This window comes from Nesoenas mayeri (genome assembly GCF_963082525.1).
Source record: "Nesoenas mayeri genome assembly, chromosome: 9".
Taxonomy (NCBI): Eukaryota; Metazoa; Chordata; class Aves; order Columbiformes; family Columbidae; genus Nesoenas; species Nesoenas mayeri.
Window position 1 is genome coordinate 3,617,780 of NC_137557.1, and position 9,461 is coordinate 3,627,240.

The window sequence follows — 9,461 nt, forward strand, 5'->3', positions numbered from 1 at the left end:
AGAGCAGGGAGGGATCTTCAGAGATAATATTTTTAGCATTTCTATAAACAGATAGAAAACATGAACATTAAGCTCTTGTCTTTTTATTAAAAAAAAATAGATAAGGTGGTGCATGGGAGCAATAGACTTCAGAGTTGGTCTAACACTCCACCTAACCTTCAGATTGTCTTACAGAAACCTGCAAATGCCCCCATGTCTACTAAACTTCAGAGATGTGAGGAGTCAATCTGGACAACACACGTGGTCCAGCAACTCCTGAGGAGTTTGAGTGAGCAGAGGCTCCCTCCAGCATCCCTCATACAAGAGGCGCACATCATTTTGTGGCATTTACCCTGTTGTGCCAAAAATAAGCCCTAGCCCCAAAATAAGCCCTAGCATGATTTTTCAGGATTTTTGAGGATGCTCAAAATACAAGCCCTACTCCAAAAAGAAGCCCTAGTTACAGTTCTTTTAAAAAGTCAATTCAAATAGTGTCCAGACAGCTATACATGTAAAAAAGTAAGCATCTTTTGGAACAAAAATTAATACCAACCCTTTCTTATTTTTGGGGGAACAGGGTACCTCCTCTCTCTGTGTGCCAGTCATTTTTTTTTAATCTTCATTCATTCCCATAATAAAATCTTTCAAGAGCTGGGTGACAAATGTATGTAAAGTTTAGCTTTGCTGCAAAGCTCTGAGCACATCTCACAGCCAGCCACGGCAACTGGAGTGAGAAATGTAAAGAGTAGGGATGTATAATAGTTGGGGGTGTGTTCACCGAACATACAGCACTGGGACATGGGAGAAGGGATTTCTATAAGTCCGTCATTTCACTGACACTGTCTTTTTTCACATACTTCTAACAATACTCAGAACCGAAATACAACAACAAATTGGAAATAGTATTTCAAACATTGTCATTCTGAAGGAAATGACACTAAGAAAAACAAGACATTAAAGCTCGTAAAGTTTTAATATCTAAATAGTAATTAAAATTAATTCACCTCTGCACTTTCATGTTAATTGAAAAGGAATGGGATGGGAGGAAAACACTGTAACATTGCAAAACACAAAGGTATAACTTTTGACCCTGAGAAGTTTAAGACACAAGTTTTAGGAAGAAAAAAAATACTAATAACAAATTAAATTCTGTACATTTTTAAGTAGCTCTGCAAAAGAAAAAGTGGCATTTTAAAGAAAAATTGGTATTTTAAAGAAAAATCTTGCAATAGATCAAGCTTGAAAAATGCAGAATTTTTTGCACTACTTAAGAGGACTCATCTACTCTCAAGTTACTCTGCTAATATTAATAAAAGTAGCAAGTGACAGAGGATTATTATTACACCTTGACTGTATGGCAAATATTACATTTAATAAGGTTTTTAATGCTGCATTAATACAAACTCAACAACGTAAAGCACACTGAGCAAAACAAACATTACTCAATAACTACTATGAGAGTAAAACGGTAGGAAGATTCCTTTAGCTCATCAACCTTAATCCAGCAGAGATACATCACATAATGTATTTGCACACTTTAAAAAGCTGCTTCTGTAGTAATTTCCTCCAGCAAAAGTTAAACAGACTATACTTTTGTATTCTTATTCAGCAAAGGAACACAATTTATCTCAATGACTGCTTCCTCTTCTTGCAAATCTTTACCCAGCCAAAAAAATCTATACAAAAGACTATATAGTCACTGTTTAAATAGAAAAGATGGTTGAATTAGTAAGTGATTCCTAGCTCAGTTTAATTTACTTAGCCCAGGATCCCCTAAATAATAACAAGGTCTGATACACACGCCTGCTTACTCGTTCCATTTGCAGAGCAGAGTGAGTTTTCCCAAGAGAGCAACAAATGGGCAGAGCGTAACATTTTAAAAGATCACAATCCCCGTGCAAATCAAGCTGAACTGTAAATTATCCTGGCAGACAGAGAGGCGTAAATAGAGAGTCACTTACCCCACTTCTATTACAAGAACTACAAAGTTTTTAAGAGTCAGGATCTTTGAATACTTGAGGGAAAATGAAGGGTGCAGCTGCTGCTTTAAGCCCGTAAATTGGACAGTGCTGACATTATAATCAACTGTTTCTGACACAGAGCTCGCGAGAGTTGGCAGCAGCAACTTGATCTGCAGGCAGCCATCCCTTCCGATCCGACATCTGCCCAAAGGCTAATGGTCTAGATGTGGAAATGCTACAGAGATAAAGCTGTTTTGGAGAGAACTGGGCATGAGCCCCTACAGCAAATGGAAGATGCAGTGATTTGCTCATAGCATGGAGAAACTACTTTATAACCTAGAAAAATAAACACAATTATAATAAAATCCTGTCTGTCTTCCTTCTTACTTAGAGCACCGATCTCACTGTGCTTTTTTGCTGTTGTGCAGGTCAAGATTAGCACGATTTTAAAGTATCTCAAACTTTCCTTTTTGCTGTAAGATTAGTAGTTATTTTTGACTGTGGCAGATAACAAAGGAGTCTCTTCTGCACACACATGTCAACAACTGGCAAGTGTCAGTTGTATTACTTGACTCATGGCCATCTGTAGGCTACTGTGGAAATCTGCATTGTCATCTTCTGATGTTAGGCTTAAAAAATGGTACCCATGTGGTTTCACACACTGCTTTCTCTCTCGGGTTTCAAGTAGGATATTGCCCGTGCTGCCTAGTATACCAAATATCCTCCTTTTCCTTGAACCTCTTATGTATTGTTTCCACCAGAATTCAGTGCTGCAGGTGCAAAGCCAGTCTAATGAAGGCAGAACAGAGGAGTGGAGAAGATAAATAACATACACACTCATTACAAAATATCAAACCCACATCTCTGAGCCACCACATGAAGCCAATTTGCTGGTGAGGCTGCTGGTCCCCAGCAGCATCTGCTCACCAACATTGCTCTGAAAAAAGCCCTGAAGATTCCACAATTTAAGGTTTTCTTCTGCCTAGAGCCTTTGCTCGCCCTGTTAGAGCTGAAGACAATTACTTCCTCTCTGCTTAATAATCAAACTCCAGCTCTGTTTCAATTACACAAAAGCAATATTTGGCAATGCATAGAAGAGGAATAAAGCAGAAATAAAAAGTATGAAGTTTATAGACCTTAACATGGGGACTACCAATGGTTTTTAAAAGCTAGCATGTGAAATAGTGTTTTAATAGAGAAAAGCTCAAGAAAGCATGGTCATTTAGTTTTTCCCAGTGATTTTGTAGTCTACCTTTAGGATCAGGCATTTGAAAGGTACATTTGCAAGGACTAATCCACTGGTGAGAACACATCCCAGTCTAAAACTAAACCAGGTTTTAAACCCCTATGCTTTTAGTATTAATGTGTTCAATAGAGTTGCTAGTTGGGAATTCAGAATTCTTAGCCAAGATTGTTATGCTTGTAATGTGAATAAAAATATTTAATAACCAAATAGGATTAATTCAGGATCAACTCTAGTGGCAACTCTTGCTGACCAAAATTTCCAGGTGCAGTTTCCTACAGGAAATGTTAAGTTGCGCTCTTTAAATTAAGGCAGTTTGCAATGTTCTGATGTGTGTATTCATTGATTTTGTCTAATGCCTCATAAATACTTTTGGAAACATGGCCAGGTGACATGCATTTGCTTCATTTCCATGACATTAGAGAAATGAATTATAAGCTCCAAATCTTGTTAGAGGCCAATTTTAAATAGGGTTTATCTGATGCTTATGACAAACTGTTGTAATCTCAACCCTCATCACTACCTTCAGCAGTAGGGAAACAGCAGGAGACTCAAACCACTAAAAATGGTGTTTGTGGCTTTATCTATTTTCCAGCATTACCTGTGTTGTCCTACATCTGCTGCCACCACCACCCCTCTCTGCTCCCTTTGACCATATCCAAGACACCTGCAACAGCCTCCTCTGAGTCAGGTACACTTAATAAATCTGAAATGTGGAGCATTTCTGTGGACCCTGACAAGGTCACCACTTGGTAAGTGAATAAACTCTCTCAGTTTATTTTGGGTGGTAGGAAACACCAAGTACAGCCTTGGGGCTACTTGGAAGCCTTCAGGGAAGGGGGGCATTAGAACAGACTGTTTAGACCCTTATACTTCTCAACTATTATACTTTAGTCTAATCTTAGGCTATTGTGCTGTGCTTTTTGAGCAAACTAGGCCCTCTTCTATAATTTTTCCTTTAATTAAAAAATTAACATATAAATTAAAGTTTCACAACTGTGTGCTGTGAGAGGAAACACTTATTTTAGTTATTACTTAGCTTATTAAAAATGCCTGCAAGAAATTTAGAGATTAAATACACCTAATGCCTTTAGTAATTCTGTGTAGAGTGGACATTTTCTCAATTTCCTTCGGGAGATTGAAAGGAGGTACAGAGGTATGTATATATAAGAGCTGTTATACATACATACACATATAGATGTAGATATACTGGTATTTTTAAATGTCTATCCATCTAGCTACCTATTTATAACACTTATTTTTCTTTTGAGGCCATGCAATTTTTTATTTAAGGTTCTTAAAAATCACGAAAGAGAAAAGTGTCTTTTCATTATTTAATGTGTACATATGAAACACATCTCACACTGACATAAGAATTTTGATAAGAGAGATGTCCCGGTCTCTTAAGAAATGAAACCAAAGGCCAGCTCTAGGAAAGACTGGCATTTAGTGGGCTAAGAAGCTTAGAGAATTTAAATACTATGCATTATAGAAATATTAAACAATTCTGTTATGATTTTGTTCATTATTAAACTGCCCTTCAGGGTATTACTTAGGCATATGCAGATGTTTACACTTATTAATGTCCTAAATTATTCATATTCTGGGTTATCTTCAAGACTTACCTAACAGAGCTGAGAAACTTATGAGCAACAAAAGTGTTTGGGAAAAGGTGTATCTCAGATATTTCTAGTGGAAAACACGTGCCTCTCTCCCAAGGTGCCCTCTGAGCTTTCAAGGTCTATTAACACATGGAGAGACCCATTCACCCAATTTGATCCTGCCCTTCCAAGCCATTTACAGCCTCAGAATGAGCACCTGGGCTCCTGTAAAGATAACTGGTCTGAAAAGCTTTGCAAATGTCACTTCACAGTAAAGAATATCCCATATGAGGTGTGCATGCATGAGGAAATATTTACATGCTAATGGTATGCAAAAGTAGTGATCATTCTTATTTGTTTAATTGCTGAGAGGAAAATCAAAAGGCAAATTATAGCTAAACTATATAAAATGCCATTTGTATGAAAACGTGGGGAGGTTTTGTTTGAACTCCAGCCTTAAGCTTCCTCAGGGGGTTCAGCCATCTCTGATCCCAGGCTGAGTTTCCATGCTGAGCATCTGCGTGACCTTGGCTTGAACCTCTGAGAAAACTGCTACGGTGTGAGAAAAAGCTGTGAAGAAAACATGTAAACTCAAGCTGTACGAGGCACAAAAGGTGAAATTGCAGACAGGGGTAAGATTGCTGAGATGGGGACAGTTTGCAGTTCAAGGACTCTGAGTGAAAAACACCAAAGCTGCAAGCTGTGAAATTTTCAGGTAAAAACCACAGATGACAGAATCTCGGCAGCAGCAAGAAACTACTGATGCTCAGCTTTGGGGCTTTCATTCACATTATTCTACTGTGTACATTAGGAAATAAATCACTGCCTTTACTTTTGAGGATACCCTGCTTGCCAAGCATCTTTCCAAGGTACTTACTCAAATACAGTGGCCTTGAGAGGTGACACCTTTTTCCTCTTTCTGTATTTGTTTTGCAAATCTCATACTTGGTACTGCACACAACACCTGTGTACACCTATGAATGTAAAACAGGGACACCCTGAACAAACCTTGGAGAGAATTTAAGTGTCACTCCAGAAGATGGTAGCTGGTGGTCAAACCCATCTGAAATTCTGTTGTTATGCTGATTTTTCAAATCAGCCTCAGTCCAGAGGAGCTTCCAGGACTAGTAGAAGTTCCCAACAATACATCTGAAGGATAATTTGATAACATTAAGAAAGGTGTCTTAGATACGTACCATGAAAATGGATGCAGATTTGTTAAATATACAGAAGACACTAACACTCATATAAGCCATTAAACATGATTATATTTTCTTCTTATTGGTTCAGTTATGATCCACTGTACTTTTTCCTCATTACTCTAATTATAGTTTGGTATAATTTCCTCTTTATTAGCACAATTATGGTCTGTACTTTTAGAAAATTCTTGTAGAAATCAGAGTCAATAAGAAAACATAACCAATTAAAAGATGAAGTTATTATTATTATTTCTTTTGAATGTTCACATGCTCCTAATTCCTTATGGTACTCTTACATAGCTCAATATTTTGTCTCATATAGGGATCAGATTCAATAAATGAAATAAAAATGGTTAATGTATACACAATATGTCTTGCATGACATTATTATAGCCTGGTGTTTAGCTTGTAAGAAAACAAGCAAAACTGGTGTGTCAGCAAAGAGCTGAAATCTTGTGTAAGCATGATAAAGCTAATTTAAGTTAGGTTTTGCAGATTTCTGCAGAAGATAAATTAATTGACAATATAACTGTTTTCCCTTTCTGTTTCTTTTTTTCTTATGGATAGTAAAGCTCTAATTGTTTAAAATTATGTAAAGATACCTGAATAACCAAGCTTGCTTGCAGTGCGAAGTTGACAACAATGATAATAATATATCCTCTCATACCCAAACCTCTGTGAATAACTAAGAAGTTTGATGGATAAACGAGCTCATTTGAATCTGTTAAGTAGAATTTACATCTATAAGCTCTTCCTTATTCTTCCAAATCTCATTATTTATCTTAGGCCTTATCATTAATATGATCCCACATCTTTCAATTTCTGCACCCACATGAGACATACACACATCTAATGAAAAATAATGTAGAGATGTTCAGAGGTTTAGCTTAAGCCACTACAGTTTTCAGATTTCAATTTCATCCAGCATGTTGGAAATAGGAGTGAAGGAATTGAGCCTCACACCAGGACCTGCTGGGACCTGCAGGTGGGAAGTTATAGAGGAAGTAAGTTCACCATGCCCTGGTCCACTTGCCAATAAGTGGGTCACAGCACCTGTACATGTCACAACTATGGATTTTAGTGGAAATAATTAGGTGTTTGTCATGAAAAATCTCATTACAAACATCTGTGCAACTTTATTTAGGAAGATTCTGTGACTGGTGAATATCAGGTAATTCATCACACTGCCAGCTGCTTGAAATATAGACATGTCAGAACAGGTGGCTTAGTGGTTAAGTCAGGTCTTACTATATGTCTATATATTAAGTAGATAATATTAACTTAAAGGTAGTATGATGTTCAAAATACGGTACCTAATATGAAGTTCAAGGATATAAGTCAAAATATTGGTGACATTTTGATTCCAACAGTGTCCTTAAAACATTGATAAAGTATAACTATTAGAAACATTATTTTATAAAAGGGTAGAATTATTATTCATCAGTAATTTTCGCTAGTCTATTAGCAATATATCCTGCTCATTATTATTTTGCCCTACCCAGATTCCTGATGGATATATCCACCCCATAAACTCACCTTTTTCTTCTTTTGGGGTTGTTTTGGTGTTTTGTTTGCTTGGTTGGTTTTTGTTTTGGTTTTTGCATCAAGGAGATCATACAAGCCCAAAACAACACTGACTTTTCCCAGTCCCTTTCACCTTACCATGTAGCAGCATTTTAAAAACAACCCATAAGTGTATTTTCCCTTAGCAGGGGTTGCAGCAGGTTGACACAGGGAAGGAAAACTTCAGAGCATGGACAGAGAACACAGCACCAGGGGCAGACCTGCTGGACCCCTGCTGGGGACAAGAGGAATTTTTAGCAGGAATGTTAGGATTCTCCACTCATTCTCTCACTTTTGCCTGAAGGAAGATTCAGTACAAACTGCACCAATGGTCTGTAACCTGAAATATTTTCTATTTAAGTTATCAAACCCAGGGATGCAGGGAAATTAAAAGATGTGCCCAAGATCATAAGGAAAACTGAATTGCATTCAGACACCCAGAACCTGAAAACACTGTTTTTCTTGGTTTGTTTGAAATCCCACAATTTTATGGCTGCAGTGTGCTAGGTTCTCTCTCAATGTATTATTAAAAATTGAAGACATTTTTGATGCTAATCTGGCATAAAAGCTGTATTTCCACCCATTTTCCACAGTAAACAGAAGTCAGCCCATGGGATTTAGAGGCTGCATTTTCTAAAAGTCACCACAGGCAATCATCAAAAGAAGTTACTGCAGAATTCTCCTGGGCTCCGGAGCTGGTAGATACACCATGGGGAAGGAAAACCACTTCACAGAAGCAAGTCCAAGAGCTGCCAGGAGCCACCACTACAGCTGTGAATCGTTTGTGCACAATAATTAACTATAATAAATGTTGTAGTAAGGATTTGGTCTGGAAATGGAGTTAGAAGGCACAGGTAGAATAACAAGGCACAGAACTCTGTGCCTTCATTTTGGTCGAAGTAGCAACTCATTTGAAGTGGGGAAAAAACCCACAGGCAGGTGCTGCCAAGTGAGTTTTAGTTTTATAGGATTTGCCTTTTGGTACCTATCCTGCATAAGCACAGCTTTAATAAAATGTCAGTCTATTTCCCAGTGCTGCTGGAGGAATAAAGTGCAGTGGCTAATACTTGCTCAGTGAAAACATTCAAGTGATTTTAATTTTTGTGTTAATGAAAATAAATAAAGAAAAATAAATCCCATCACCAGCTGATGAAAACCTCAAAGGTTTTGAATGTTGCACAAAGAAATGCGAGTGCCTGTGGTGTTGCCTTTCTGATTAACCGCACTTGTACTTATATCAAATATGAACTGTCCTCCTCAGTGAAAGAGCATTTAACAGTGTTTAGATTTAACCATATAAAAAGTGAAAGGCAACTTGCTAACACTCCTATGCTGCCTTTTCTCTCCTCCTCCTTTTATGCCACTCCCTCAATTTTAAGTCAGCTATTTGCAATGTTTCCAAAAAAATGTGCAATGATGTTCTTACACGCAGAGCATAAAAAAATAAAACTAATAGTTTTTCTAATAAATGTTAACAGCAGCCGTAAAACAGCAAAATAAAATAAGGAAAACAATCAGTGAAAATCTGTATAATTAAGTATTGGTGCATGAAACAGGAAAAGGAGCTGAATCAGAGGAATTCTGGAAGCTATTTCAAGAGAAGATGGGCAAAGAGGAAAATTTATCAAATGTTTCTGAGTTAATTATACCAGAACAGACAGAAAACAAGATGTTTGACCAAAGGGAATGTGAGTGGATCCAGCTCTTTTCTGTTCTTCCCAAATTATTGTCCTTTTGGGTTTAAGTGATCCCAGTGTGCCACCATGCAAATGATTTTAAGCTAATGCTGAGACAGATGTTTCAGTGATGGGTGCCTGGACCCCAGGGATTTAGTCTGGGCTAAGTACCTGATTCAGTCTATGGGATCAGTCTAGAGCTTAGACAAACTGGGAACAGGAAAAAGAAAGAAGCCCTA